Source organism: Canis lupus, chromosome 38 (genome assembly GCF_048164855.1).
Source record: "Canis lupus baileyi chromosome 38, mCanLup2.hap1, whole genome shotgun sequence".
NCBI lineage: Eukaryota > Metazoa > Chordata > Mammalia > Carnivora > Canidae > Canis > Canis lupus.
This window is the reverse complement of record NC_132875.1, coordinates 25,529,592-25,545,448: the sequence shown is the minus strand read 5'-3', so window position 1 is coordinate 25,545,448 and position 15,857 is coordinate 25,529,592.

Here is a 15,857-nt window from a genome sequence, read left to right as displayed (position 1 = left end):
GAGTCTTTTTGATTCGAGTCTTTTCGACTCGATTCAATTCAACACGATTCTTTTAGATTCGATTCGATTCGATTGTTTTCGTTTCGATTCGACTTTTTTTGATTCGATTCTTTTCGATTCGATTGTTTTCAATTCGATTGATTCGATTCTTTTCAATTCTATGCTATTCAAAGCGATTCTTTTGTATTTGATTCGATTCGATTGTTTTCTTTTTGATTCGGTTCGATTCGTTTCTTTTCGATTCGATTCAATTCTTTTCGATTCGATTCTTTTCGATTCGATTTGATTCTTTTCGATTCTACTCTATTCTTTTCTATTCCATTCGAATCGATTCGTTTTGATAGAATTCGATTCTATTCGATTCGATTCAGTTAGATTCTTTTCGATTGGATTCAATTTGTTTCGATTCGAATCCATTTGATTCTTTTCGATTGGATTCCATTCGATTCTTTTCGATTTGATTCAATTCGATTCTATTCATTTCGATGATTTTCGTTGAGATTAGATTCTTTTCGATTTGATTTTTTTCGGTTCGAGTCGATTCATTTCGCTTATTTTGGTTAGGATCAATTCAATTCGATTCTTTATGATTTGATTTGATTCTATTCGATTTCTTTCGATTCTATTCTATTGTATTCTTTTCGATTCGATTCCATTCAATCCGATTCTTTTCGATTCGATTGTTTTAGATTTGATTCCATTCTTTCGATTCTCTTTGATATGATTCTTTTCGATTCGATTTGATACGATACTTTTTATTTTGATTCGAATCGATTCTCTTCGGTTCGATTCGTTTTGATTCTTTTCGATTCAATTCTATTCGAATTTTTTCGATTTGATTCGATTCGATTCTTTTAGATTCTACTTGATTTGTTTCTTTTCGATTCGTTTTGATTCGATTCTTTTTGATTCATGTCGATTCGATTCGATTCTTTTGTTTCGATTCGAATCTTTTCAATTCGAATCTTTTCGTTACATGGAATTCGATTCTTTTCGATTTGATTCTTTATGATTTTTTTCAACTGGATTCAATTCGATTCTTTTTTTATGATAGTCACAGAGAGAGTGAGAGAGGCAGAGACACTGGCAGAGGGAGAAGCAGGCTCCATGCACCGGGAGCCCGATGTGGGATTCGATCCCGGGTCTCCAGGATCGCGCCCTGGGCCAAAGGCAGGCGCTAAACCGCTGCGCCACCCAGGGATCCCTCAATTCGATTCTTTTTTATTCGAAGCTATTCGATTCTTTTTGATTCGATTTGATTCTATTCGATTTTTTTCGATTTGATTCGATTAGTTCCTTTTTGATTCAATTCAATTCATTTCTTTTGATTCAATTCGATTCGATTCTTTTGGATTCGATTCGATTCTTTTGGATTCGATTCTTTTGGATTCGAATCGAGTAGATTCTTTTCATTTCGATCGGATTCATTTCAATTCGATTCTTTTCGATTCGAATGTTTTCGAATCAATTCGATACTTTTTGATTCGATTCGATTCTTTTCGTGTCGATTTGATTCTTTTCGATTCGATTCTTTTCTATTTGAATTGATTCGATTCTTTTCATTTCGATTCGATTTGATTCAATTCGATTCTTTTCGATCAATTCAATTTGATTGTTTTCGATTTGATTCGATTCGATTCTTTTCGATTCTATTCAATTCGATTAGTTTCCATTCGATGATGCAATTGGATTCTTTTCGATTCGAGTCGATACGATTCGATTCTTTTTGATTAGATACAATTCGATTCTTTTCGATTCGATTCGATTCTTTTCGATTCGATTCGACTCGATTTCATTCTTTTTGATTCGATTCGACTAGAATTTAATCGACTGATTCAATTTGATTCTTTTCTTTTCGGTTCGATTCTTTTCTATTCGATTTTTTTCTATTCAATTCGAGTCTTTCAATTCGATTCGATTCGATTCTTTTCGTTTCAAATCAATTCGTTTCAATTCAAGTCTTTTCAATTCGAATCTTTGCGATTCGATTCGATTTGATATTTTTAATTCGATTCGAGTCTTTTCGATTCGATTCGATTCTTTTCAATTCGATTCTTTTCGATTCGAGTCTTTTTGATTCGATTCATTTCGATTCGATTCGATTCTTTTCAATTCGATTTGATGCTTTTCCATTTGATCTGATTTGTTTCATTTCGATTCTTTTCGATTCAATTCGATTCTTTTCGATTCCATTAAATTGGATTCGATTCTTTTCGATTCGATTAGATTCTTTTCGATTTGATTCCATTCAGTTCGATTCTTTTCGATTCGATTGGATTCTTTTCGATTTGATTCAATTCTTTCGATTCGATTTGATTTGATTCTTTTTGATTCGATTCAATACGATTCTTTTCATTTCGATTCTAATCGATTCTCTTCGATTCAATTCGTTTCGATTCGTTTCGATTCTATTCGAATTTTTTCGATTCTATTCTATTCGATTCATTTTGAATCATTTCGATTTGATTCTGTTCGAGTGGTTTCTATTAGATTCTTTTCGATTTGATTCAATTCGATTCGAGTCTTTTTGATTCGAGTCTTTTCGACTCGATTCAATTCAATACGATTCTTTTAGATTCGATTCGATTCGATTGTTTTCGTTTCGATTCGACTTTTTTTGATTCGATTCTTTTCGATTCGATTGTTTTCAATTCGATTGATTCGATTCTTTTCAATTCTATGCTATTCAAAGCGATTCTTTTGTATTTGATTCGATTCGATTGTTTTCTTTTTGATTCGGTTCGATTCGTTTCTTTTCGATTCGATTCAATTCTTTTCGATTCGATTCTTTTCGATTCGATTTGATTCTTTTCGATTCGATTCTATTCTTTTCTATTCCATTCGAATCGATTCGTTTTGATTGAATTCGATTCTTTTCGATTCGATTCAATTAGATTCTTTTCGATTGGATTCAATTTGTTTCGATTCGAATCCATTTGATTCTTTTCGATTGGATTCCATTCGATTCTTTTCGATTTGATTCAATTCGATTCTATTCATTTCGATTATTTTCGTTGAGATTAGATTCTTTTCGATTTGATTTTTTTCGGTTCGAGTCGATTCATTTCGCTTATTTTGGTTAGGATCAATTCAATTCGATTCTTTTTGATTTGATTTGATTCTATTCGATTTCTTTCGATTCTATTCTATTGTATTCTTTTCGATTCGATTCCATTCAATCCGATTCTTTTCGATTCGATTGTTTTAGATTTGATTCCATTCTTTCGATTCTCTTTGATATGATTCTTTTCGATTCGATTTGATACGATACTTTTTATTTTGATTCGAATCGATTCTCTTCGGTTCGATTCGTTTTGATTCTTTTCGATTCAATTCTATTCGAATTTTTTCGATTTGATTCGATTCGATTCTTTTAGATTCTACTTGATTTGTTTCTTTTCGATTCGTTTTGATTCGATTCTTTTTGATTCATGTCGATTCGATTCGATTCTTTTGTTTCGATTCGATTTTTTTCAATTCGAATCTTTTCGTTACATGGAATTCGATTCTTTTCGATTTGATTCTTTATGATTTTTTTCAACTGGATTCAATTCGATTCTTTTTTTTATGATAGTCACAGAGAGAGTGAGAGAGGCAGAGACACTGGCAGAGGGAGAAGCAGGCTCCATGCACCGGGAGCCCGATGTGGGATTCGATCCCGGGTCTCCAGGATCGCGCCCTGGGCCAAAGGCAGGCGCTAAACCGCTGCGCCACCCAGAGATCCCTCAATTCGATTCTTTTTGATTCGATTTGATTCTATTCGATTTTTTTCGATTTGATTCGATTAGTTCCTTTTTGATTCAATTCAATTCATTTCTTTTGATTCAATTCGATTCGATTCTTTTGGATTCGATTCGATTCTTTTGGATTCGATTCTTTTGGATTCGAATCGAGTAGATTCTTTTCATTTCGATCGGATTCATTTCAATTCAATTCTTTTCGATTCGAATGTTTTCGAATCAATTCGATACTTTTTGATTCGATTCGATTCTTTTCGTGTCGATTTGATTCTTTTCGATTCGATTCTTTTCTATTTGAATCGATTCGATTCTTTTCATTTCGATTCGATTTGATTCAATTCGATTCTTTTCGATCAATTCAATTTGATTGTTTTCGATTTGATTCGATTCGATTCTTTTCGATTCTATTCAATTCGATTAGTTTCCATTCGATGATGCAATTGGATTCTTTTCGATTCGAGTCGATACGATTCGATTCTTTTTGATTAGATACAATTCGATTCTTTTTGATTCGATTCGATTCGATTCGACTCGATTTCATTCTTTTTGATTCGATTCGACTAGAATTTAATCGACTGATTCAATTTGATTCTTTTCTTTTCGGTTCGATTCTTTTCTATTCGATTTTTTTCTATTCAATTCGAGTCTTTTCAATTCGAATCTTTGCGATTCGATTCGATTTGATATTTTTAATTCGATTCGAGTCTTTTCGATTCGATTCGATTCTTTTCAATTCGATTCTTTTCGATTCGAGTCTTTTTGATTCGATTCATTTCGATTCGATTCGATTCTTTTCAATTCGATTTGATGCTTTTCCATTTGATCTGATTTGTTTCATTTCGATTCTTTTCGATTGAATTTGATTCTTTTCGATTCCATTAAATTTGATTCGATTCTTTTCGATTCGATTCGACTCGATTTCATTCTTTTTGATTCGATTCGACTAGAATTTAATCGACTGATTCAATTTGATTCTTTTCTTTTCGGTTCGATTCTTTTCTATTCGATTTTTTTCTATTCAATTCGATTCTTTCAATTCGATTCGACTCGATTTCATTCTTTTTGATTCAAATCGATTCGTTTCAATTCGAGTCTTTTCAATTCGAATCTTTGCGATTCGATTCGATTTGATATTTTTAATTCGATTCGAGTCTTTTCGATTCGATTCGATTCTTTTCAATTCGATTCTTTTCGATTCGAGTCTTTTTGATTCGATTCATTTCGATTCGATTCGATTCTTTTCAATTCGATTTGATGCTTTTCCATTTGATCTGATTTGTTTCATTTCGATTCTTTTCGATTCAATTCGATTCTTTTCGATTCCATTAAATTGGATTCGATTCTTTTCGATTCGATTAGATTCTTTTCGATTTGATTCCATTCAGTTCGATTCTTTTCGATTCGATTGGATTCTTTTCGATTTGATTCAATTCTTTCGATTCGATTTGATTTGATTCTTTTCGATTCGATTCAATACGATTCTTTTCATTTCGATTCTAATCGATTCTCTTCGATTCAATTCGTTTCGATTCGTTTCGATTCTATTCGAATTTTTTCGATTCTATTCTATTCGATTCATTTTGAATCATTTCGATTTGATTCTGTTCGAGTGGTTTCTATTAGATTCTTTTCGATTTGATTCAATTCGATTCGAGTCTTTTTGATTCGAGTCTTTTCGACTCGATTCAATTCAATACGATTCTTTTAGATTCGATTCGATTCGATTGTTTTCGTTTCGATTCGACTTTTTTTGATTCGATTCTTTTCGATTCGATTGTTTTCAATTCGATTGATTCGATTCTTTTCAATTCTATGCTATTCAAAGCGATTCTTTTGTATTTGATTCGATTCGATTGTTTTCTTTTTGATTCGGTTCGATTCGTTTCTTTTCGATTCGATTCAATTCTTTTCGATTCGATTCTTTTCGATTCGATTTGATTCTTTTCGATTCGATTCTATTCTTTTCTATTCCATTCGAATCGATTCGTTTTGATTGAATTCGATTCTTTTCGTTTCGATTCAATTAGATTCTTTTCGATTGGATTCAATTTGTTTCGATTCGAATCCATTTGATTCTTTTCGATTGGATTCCATTCGATTCTTTTCGATTTGATTCAATTCGATTCTATTCATTTCGATGATTTTCGTTGAGATTAGATTCTTTTCGATTTGATTTTTTTCGGTTCGAGTCGATTCATTTCGCTTATTTTGGTTAGGATCAATTCAATTCGATTCTTTTTGATTTGATTTGATTCTATTCGATTTCTTTCGATTCTATTCTATTGTATTCTTTTCGATTCGATTCCATTCAATCCAATTCTTTTCGATTCGATTGTTTTAGATTTGATTCCATTCTTTCGATTCTCTTTGATATGATTCTTTTCGATTCGATTTGATACGATACTTTTTATTTTGATTCGAATCGATTCTCTTCGGTTCGATTCGTTTTGATTCTTTTCGATTCAATTCTATTCGAATTTTTTCGATTTGATTCGATTCGATTCTTTTAGATTCTACTTGATTTGTTTCTTTTCGATTCGTTTTGATTCGATTCTTTTTGATTCATGTCGATTCGATTCGATTCTTTTGTTTCGATTCGATTTTTTTCAATTCGAATCTTTTCGTTACATGGAATTCGATTCTTTTCGATTTGATTCTTTATGATTTTTTTCAACTGGATTCAATTCGATTCTTTTTTTTATGATAGTCACAGAGAGAGTGAGAGAGGCAGAGACACTGGCAGAGGGAGAAGCAGGCTCCATGCACCGGGAGCCCGATGTGGGATTCGATCCCGGGTCTCCAGGATCGCGCCCTGGGCCAAAGGCAGGCGCTAAACCGCTGCGCCACCCAGGGATCCCTCAATTCGATTCTTTTTGATTCGATTTGATTCTATTCGATTTTTTTCGATTTGATTCGATTAGTTCCTTTTTGATTCAATTCAATTCATTTCTTTTGATTCAATTCGATTCGATTCTTTTGGATTCGATTCGATTCTTTTGGATTCGATTCTTTTGGATTCGAATCGAGTAGATTCTTTTCATTTCGATCGGATTCATTTCAATTCGATTCTTTTCGATTCGAATGTTTTCGAATCAATTCGATACTTTTTGATTCGATTCGATTCTTTTCGTGTCGATTTGATTCTTTTCGATTCGATCCTTTTCTATTTGAATCGATTCGATTCTTTTCATTTCGATTCGATTTGATTCAATTCGATTCTTTTCGATCAATTCAATTTGATTGTTTTCGATTTGATTCGATTCGATTCTTTTCGATTCTATTCAATTCAATTAGTTTCCATTCGATGATGCAATTGGATTCTTTTCGATTCGAGTCGATACGATTCGATTCTTTTTGATTAGATACAATTCGATTCTTTTCGATTCGATTCGATTCTTTTCGATTCGATTCGACTCGATTTCATTCTTTTTGATTCGATTCGACTAGAATTTAATCGACTGATTCAATTTGATTCTTTTCTTTTCGGTTCGATTCTTTTCTATTCGATTTTTTTCTATTCAATTCGAGTCTTTTCAATTCGAATCTTTGCGATTCGATTCGATTTGATATTTTTAATTCGATTCGAGTCTTTTCGATTCGATTCGATTCTTTTCAATTCGATTCTTTTCGATTCGAGTCTTTTTGATTCGATTCATTTCGATTCGATTCGATTCTTTTCAATTCGATTTGATGCTTTTCCATTTGATCTGATTTGTTTCATTTCGATTCTTTTCGATTCAATTTGATTCTTTTCGATTCCATTAAATTTGATTCGATTCTTTTCGATTCGATTCGACTCGATTTCATTCTTTTTGATTCGATTCGACTAGAATTTAATCGACTGATTCAATTTGATTCTTTTCTTTTCGGTTCGATTCTTTTCTATTCGATTTTTTTCTATTCAATTCGATTCTTTCAATTCGATTCGACTCGATTTCATTCTTTTTGATTCAAATCGATTCGTTTCAATTCGAGTCTTTTCAATTCGAATCTTTGCGATTCGATTCGATTTGATATTTTTAATTCGATTCGAGTCTTTTCGATTCGATTCGATTCTTTTCAATTCGATTCTTTTCGATTCGAGTCTTTTTGATTCGATTCATTTCGATTCGATTCGATTCTTTTCAATTCGATTTGATGCTTTTCCATTTGATCTGATTTGTTTCATTTCGATTCTTTTCGATTCAATTCGATTCTTTTCGATTCCATTAAATTTGATTCGATTCTTTTCGATTCGATTAGATTCTTTTCGATTTGATTCCATTCAGTTCGATTCTTTTCGATTCGATTGGATTCTTTTCGATTTGATTCAATTCTTTCGATTCGATTTGATTTGATTCTTTTCGATTCGATTCAATACGATTCTTTTCATTTCGATTCTAATCGATTCTCTTCGATTCAATTCGTTTCGATTCGTTTCGATTCTATTCGAATTTTTTCGATTCTATTCTATTCGATTCATTTTGAATCATTTCGATTTGATTCTGTTCGAGTGGTTTCTATTAGATTCTTTTCGATTTGATTCAATTCGATTCGAGTCTTTTTGATTCGAGTCTTTTCGACTCGATTCAATTCAATACGATTCTTTTAGATTCGATTCGATTCGATTGTTTTCGTTTCGATTCGACTTTTTTTGATTCGATTCTTTTCGATTCGATTGTTTTCAATTCGATTGATTCGATTCTTTTCAATTCTATGCTATTCAAAGCGATTCTTTTGTATTTGATTCGATTCGATTGTTTTCTTTTTGATTCGGTTCGATTCGTTTCTTTTCGATTCGATTCAATTCTTTTCGATTCGATTCTTTTCGATTCGATTTGATTCTTTTCGATTCGATTCTATTCTTTTCTATTCCATTCGAATCGATTCGTTTTGATTGAATTCGATTCTTTTCGATTCGATTCAATTAGATTCTTTTCGATTGGATTCAATTTGTTTCGATTCGAATCCATTTGATTCTTTTTGATTGGATTCCATTCGATTCTTTTCGATTTGATTCAATTCGATTCTATTCATTTCGATTATTTTCGTTGAGATTAGATTCTTTTCGATTTGATTTTTTTCGGTTCGAGTCGATTCATTTCGCTTATTTTGGTTAGGATCAATTCAATTCGATTCTTTTTGATTTGATTTGATTCTATTCGATTTCTTTCGATTCTATTCTATTGTATTCTTTTCGATTCGATTCCATTCAATCCGATTCTTTTCGATTCGATTGTTTTAGATTTGATTCCATTCTTTCGATTCTCTTTGATATGATTCTTTTCGATTCGATTTGATACGATACTTTTTATTTTGATTCGAATCGATTCTCTTCGGTTCGATTCGTTTTGATTCTTTTCGATTCAATTCTATTCGAATTTTTTCGATTTGATTCGATTCGATTCTTTTAGATTCTACTTGATTTGTTTCTTTTCGATTCGTTTTGATTCGATTCTTTTTGATTCATGTCGATTCGATTCGATTCTTTTGTTTCGATTCGAATCTTTTCAATTCGAATCTTTTCGTTACATGGAATTCGATTCTTTTCGATTTGATTCTTTATGATTTTTTTCAACTGGATTCAATTCGATTCTTTTTTTATGATAGTCACAGAGAGAGTGAGAGAGGCAGAGACACTGGCAGAGGGAGAAGCAGGCTCCATGCACCGGGAGCCCGATGTGGAATTCGATCCCGGGTCTCCAGGATCGCGCCCTGGGCCAAAGGCAGGCGCTAAACCGCTGCGCCACCCAGGGATCCCTCAATTCGATTCTTTTTTATTCGAAGCTATTCGATTCTTTTTGATTCGATTTGATTCTATTCGATTTTTTTCGATTTGATTCGATTAGTTCCTTTTTGATTCAATTCAATTCATTTCTTTTGATTCAATTCGATTCGATTCTTTTGGATTCGATTCGATTCTTTTGGATTCGATTCTTTTGGATTCGAATCGAGTAGATTCTTTTCATTTCGATCGGATTCATTTCAATTCGATTCTTTTCGATTCGAATGTTTTCGAATCAATTCGATACTTTTTGATTCGATTCGATTCTTTTCGTGTCGATTTGATTCTTTTCGATTCGATTCTTTTCTATTTGAATCGATTCGATTCTTTTCATTTCGATTCGATTTGATTCAATTCGATTCTTTTCGATCAATTCAATTTGATTGTTTTCGATTTGATTCGATTCGATTCTTTTCGATTCTATTCAATTCGATTAGTTTCCATTCGATGATGCAATTGGATTCTTTTCGATTCGAGTCGATACGATTCGATTCTTTTTGATTAGATACAATTCGATTCTTTTCGATTCGATTCGATTCTTTTCGATTCGATTCGATTCGACTCGATTTCATTCTTTTTGATTCGATTCGACTAGAATTTAATCGACTGATTCAATTTGATTCTTTTCTTTTCGGTTCGATTCTTTTCTATTCGATTTTTTTCTATTCAATTCGAGTCTTTTCAATTCGAATCTTTGCGATTCGATTCGATTTGATATTTTTAATTCGATTCGAGTCTTTTCGATTCGATTCGATTCTTTTCAATTCGATTCTTTTCGATTCGAGTCTTTTTGATTCGATTCATTTCGATTCGATTCGATTCTTTTCAATTCGATTTGATGCTTTTCCATTTGATCTGATTTGTTTCATTTCGATTCTTTTCGATTCAATTCGATTCTTTTCGATTCCATTAAATTGGATTCGATTCTTTTCGATTCGATTAGATTCTTTTCGATTTGATTCCATTCAGTTCGATTCTTTTCGATTCGATTGGATTCTTTTCGATTTGATTCAATTCTTTCGATTCGATTTGATTTGATTCTTTTCGATTCGATTCAATACGATTCTTTTCATTTCGATTCTAATCGATTCTCTTCGATTCAATTCGTTTCGATTCGTTTCGATTCTATTCGAATTTTTTCGATTCTATTCTATTCGATTCATTTTGAATCATTTTGATTTGATTCTGTTCGAGTGGTTTCTATTAGATTCTTTTCGATTTGATTCAATTCGATTCGAGTCTTTTTGATTCGAGTCTTTTCGACTCGATTCAATTCAACACGATTCTTTTAGATTCGATTCGATTCGATTGTTTTCGTTTCGATTCGACTTTTTTTGATTCGATTCTTTTCGATTCGATTGTTTTCAATTCGATTGATTCGATTCTTTTCAATTCTATGCTATTCAAAGCGATTCTTTTGTATTTGATTCGATTCGATTGTTTTCTTTTTGATTCGGTTCGATTCGTTTCTTTTCGATTCGATTCAATTCTTTTCGATTCGATTCTTTTCGATTCGATTTGATTCTTTTCGATTCTACTCTATTCTTTTCTATTCCATTCGAATCGATTCGTTTTGATAGAATTCGATTCTATTCGATTCGATTCAGTTAGATTCTTTTCGATTGGATTCAATTTGTTTCGATTCGAATCAATTTGATTCTTTTCGATTGGATTCCATTCGATTCTTTTCGATTTGATTCAATTCGATTCTATTCATTTCGATTATTTTCGTTGAGATTAGATTCTTTTCGATTTGATTTTTTTCGGTTCGAGTCGATTCATTTCGCTTATTTTGGTTAGGATCAATTCAATTCGATTCTTTTTGATTTGATTTGATTCTATTCGATTTCTTTCGATTCTATTCTATTGTATTCTTTTCGATTCGATTCCATTCAATCCGATTCTTTTCGATTCGATTGTTTTAGATTTGATTCCATTCTTTCGATTCTCTTTGATATGATTCTTTTCGATTCGATTTGATACGATACTTTTTATTTTGATTCGAATCGATTCTCTTCGGTTCGATTCGTTTTGATTCTTTTCGATTCAATTCTATTCGAATTTTTTCGATTTGATTCGATTCGATTCTTTTAGATTCTACTTGATTTGTTTCTTTTCGATTCGTTTTGATTCGATTCTTTTTGATTCATGTCGATTCGATTCGATTCTTTTGTTTCGATTCGAATCTTTTCAATTCGAATCTTTTCGTTACATGGAATTCGATTCTTTTCGATTTGATTCTTTATGATTTTTTTCAACTGGATTCAATTCGATTCTTTTTTTTATGATAGTCACAGAGAGAGTGAGAGAGGCAGAGACACTGGCAGAGGGAGAAGCAGGCTCCATGCACCGGGAGCCCGATGTGGGATTCGATCCCGGGTCTCCAGGATCGCGCCCTGGGCCAAAGGCAGGCGCTAAACCGCTGCGCCACCCAGGGATCCCTCAATTCGATTCTTTTTTATTCGAAGCTATTCGATTCTTTTTGATTCGATTTGATTCTATTCGATTTTTTTCGATTTGATTCGATTAGTTCCTTTTTGATTCAATTCAATTCATTTCTTTTGATTCAATTCGATTCGATTCTTTTGGATTCGATTCGATTCTTTTGGATTCGATTCTTTTGGATTCGAATCGAGTAGATTCTTTTCATTTCGATCGGATTCATTTCAATTCGATTCTTTTCGATTCGAATGTTTTCGAATCAATTCGATACTTTTTGATTCGATTCGATTCTTTTCGTGTCGATTTGATTCTTTTCGATTCGATTCTTTTCTATTTGAATCGATTCGATTCTTTTCATTTCGATTCGATTTGATTCAATTCGATTCTTTTCGATCAATTCAATTTGATTGTTTTCGATTTGATTCGATTCGATTCTTTTCGATTCTATTCAATTCGATTAGTTTCCATTCGATGATGCAATTGGATTCTTTTCGATTCGAGTCGATACGATTCGATTCTTTTTGATTAGATACAATTCGATTCTTTTCGATTCGATTCGACTCGATTTCATTCTTTTTGATTCGATTCGACTAGAATTTAATCGACTGATTCAATTTGATTCTTTTCTTTTCGGTTCGATTCTTTTCTATTCGATTTTTTTCTATTCAATTCGATTCTTTCAATTCGATTCGACTCGATTTCATTCTTTTTGATTCAAATCGATTCGTTTCAATTCGAGTCTTTTCAATTCGAATCTTTGCGATTCGATTCGATTTGATATTTTTAATTCGATTCGAGTCTTTTCGATTCGATTCGATTCTTTTCAATTCGATTCTTTTCGATTCGAGTCTTTTTGATTCGATTCATTTCGATTCGATTCGATTCTTTTCAATTCGATTTGATGCTTTTCCATTTGATCTGATTTGTTTCATTTCGATTCTTTTCGATTCAATTCGATTCTTTTCGATTCCATTAAATTTGATTCGATTCTTTTCGATTCGATTAGATTCTTTTCGATTTGATTCCATTCAGTTCGATTCTTTTCGATTCGATTGGATTCTTTTCGATTTGATTCAATTCTTTCGATTCGATTTGATTTGATTCTTTTCGATTCGATTCAATACGATTCTTTTCATTTCGATTCTAATCGATTCTCTTCGATTCAATTCGTTTCGATTCGTTTCGATTCTATTCGAATTTTTTCGATTCTATTCTATTCGATTCATTTTGAATCATTTCGATTTGATTCTGTTCGAGTGGTTTCTATTAGATTCTTTTCGATTTGATTCAATTCGATTCGAGTCTTTTTGATTCGAGTCTTTTCGACTCGATTCAATTCAATACGATTCTTTTAGATTCGATTCGATTCGATTGTTTTCGTTTCGATTCGACTTTTTTTGATTCGATTCTTTTCGATTCGATTGTTTTCAATTCGATGGATTCGATTCTTTTCAATTCTATGCTATTCAAAGCGATTCTTTTGTATTTGATTCGATTCGATTGTTTTCTTTTTGATTCGGTTCGATTCGTTTCTTTTCGATTCGATTCAATTCTTTTCGATTCGATTCTTTTCGATTCGATTTGATTCTTTTCGATTCGATTCTATTCTTTTCTATTCCATTCGAATCGATTCGTTTTGATTGAATTCGATTCTTTTCGATTCGATTCAATTAGATTCTTTTCGATTGGATTCAATTTGTTTCGATTCGAATCCATTTGATTCTTTTCGATTGGATTCCATTCGATTCTTTTCGATTTGATTCAATTCGATTCTATTCATTTCGATGATTTTCGTTGAGATTAGATTCTTTTCGATTTGATTTTTTTCGGTTCGAGTCGATTCATTTCGCTTATTTTGGTTAGGATCAATTCAATTCGATTCTTTTTGATTTGATTTGATTCTATTCGATTTCTTTCGATTCTATTCTATTGTATTCTTTTCGATTCGATTCCATTCAATCCGATTCTTTTCGATTTGATTGTTTTAGATTTGATTCCATTCTTTCGATTCTCTTTGATATGATTCTTTTCGATTCGATTTGATACGATACTTTTTATTTTGATTCGAATCGATTCTCTTCGGTTCGATTCGTTTTGATTCTTTTCGATTCAATTCTATTCGAATTTTTTCGATTTGATTCGATTCGATTCTTTTAGATTCTACTTGATTTGTTCCTTTTCGATTCGTTTTGATTCGATTCTTTTTGATTCATGTCGATTCGATTCGATTCTTTTGTTTCGATTCGAATCTTTTCAATTCGAATCTTTTCGCTACATGGAATTCGATTCTTTTCGATTTGATTCTTTATGATTTTTTTCAACTGGATTCAATTCGATTCTTTTTTTTATGATAGTCACAGAGAGAGTGAGAGAGGCAGAGACACTGGCAGAGGGAGAAGCAGGCTCCATGCACCGGGAGCCCGATGTGGGATTCGATCCCGGGTCTCCAGGATCGCGCCCTGGGCCAAAGGCAGGCGCTAAACCGCTGCGCCACCCAGGGATCCCTCAATTCGATTCTTTTTTATTCGAAGCTATTCGATTCTTTTTGATTCGATTTGATTCTATTCGATTTTTTTCGATTTGATTCGATTAATTCCTTTTTGATTCAATTCAATTCATTTCTTTTGATTCAATTCGACTCGATTCTTTTGGATTCGATTCGATTCTTTTGGATTCGATTCTTTTGGATTCGAATCGAGTAGATTCTTTTCATTTCGATCGGATTCATTTCAATTCGATTCTTTTCGATTCGAATGTTTTCGAATCAATTCGATACTTTTTGATTCGATTCGATTCTTTTCGTGTCGATTTGATTCTTTTCGATTCGATTCTTTTCTATTTGAATCGATTCGATTCTTTTCATTTCGATTCGATTTGATTCAATTCGATTCTTTTCGATCAATTCAATTTGATTGTTTTCGATTTGATTCGATTCGATTCTTTTCGATTCTATTCAATTCGATTAGTTTCCATTCGATGATGCAATTGGATTCTTTTCGATTCGAGTCGATACGATTCGATTCTTTTTGATTAGATACAATTCGATTCTTTTCGATTCGATTCGATTCTTTTCGATTCGATTCGACTCGATTTCATTCTTTTTGATTCGATTCGACTAGAATTTAATCGACTGATTCAATTTGATTCTTTTCTTTTCGGTTCGATTCTTTTCTATTCGATTTTTTTCTATTCAATTCGAGTCTTTTCAATTCGAATCTTTGCGATTCGATTCGATTTGATATTTTTAATTCGATTCGAGTCTTTTCGATTCGATTCGATTCTTTTCAATTCGATTCTTTTCGATTCGAGTCTTTTTGATTCGATTCATTTCGATTCGATTCGATTCTTTTCAATTCGATTTGATGCTTTTCCATTTGATCTGATTTGTTTCATTTCGATTCTTTTCGATTCAATTCGATTCTTTTCGATTCCATTAAATTTGATTCGATTCTTTTCGATTCGATTAGATTCTTTTCGATTTGATTCCATTCAGTTCGATTCTTTTCGATTCGATTGGATTCTTTTCGATTTGATCCAATTCTTTCGATTCGATTTGATTTGATTCTTTTCGATTCGATTCAATACGATTCTTTTCATTTCGATTCTAATCGATTCTCTTCGATTCAATTCGTTTCGATTCGTTTCGATTCTATTCGAATTTTTTCGATTCTATTCTATTCGATTCATTTTGAATCATTTCGATTTGATTCTGTTCGAGTGGTTTCTATTAGATTCTTTTCGATTTGATTCAATTCGATTCGAGTCTTTTTGATTCGAGTCTTTTCGACTCGATTCAATTCAATACGATTCTTTTAGATTCGATTCGATTCGATTGTTTTCGTTTCGATTCGACTTTTTTTGATTCGATTCTTTTCGATTCGATTGTTTTCAATTCGATGGATTCGATTCTT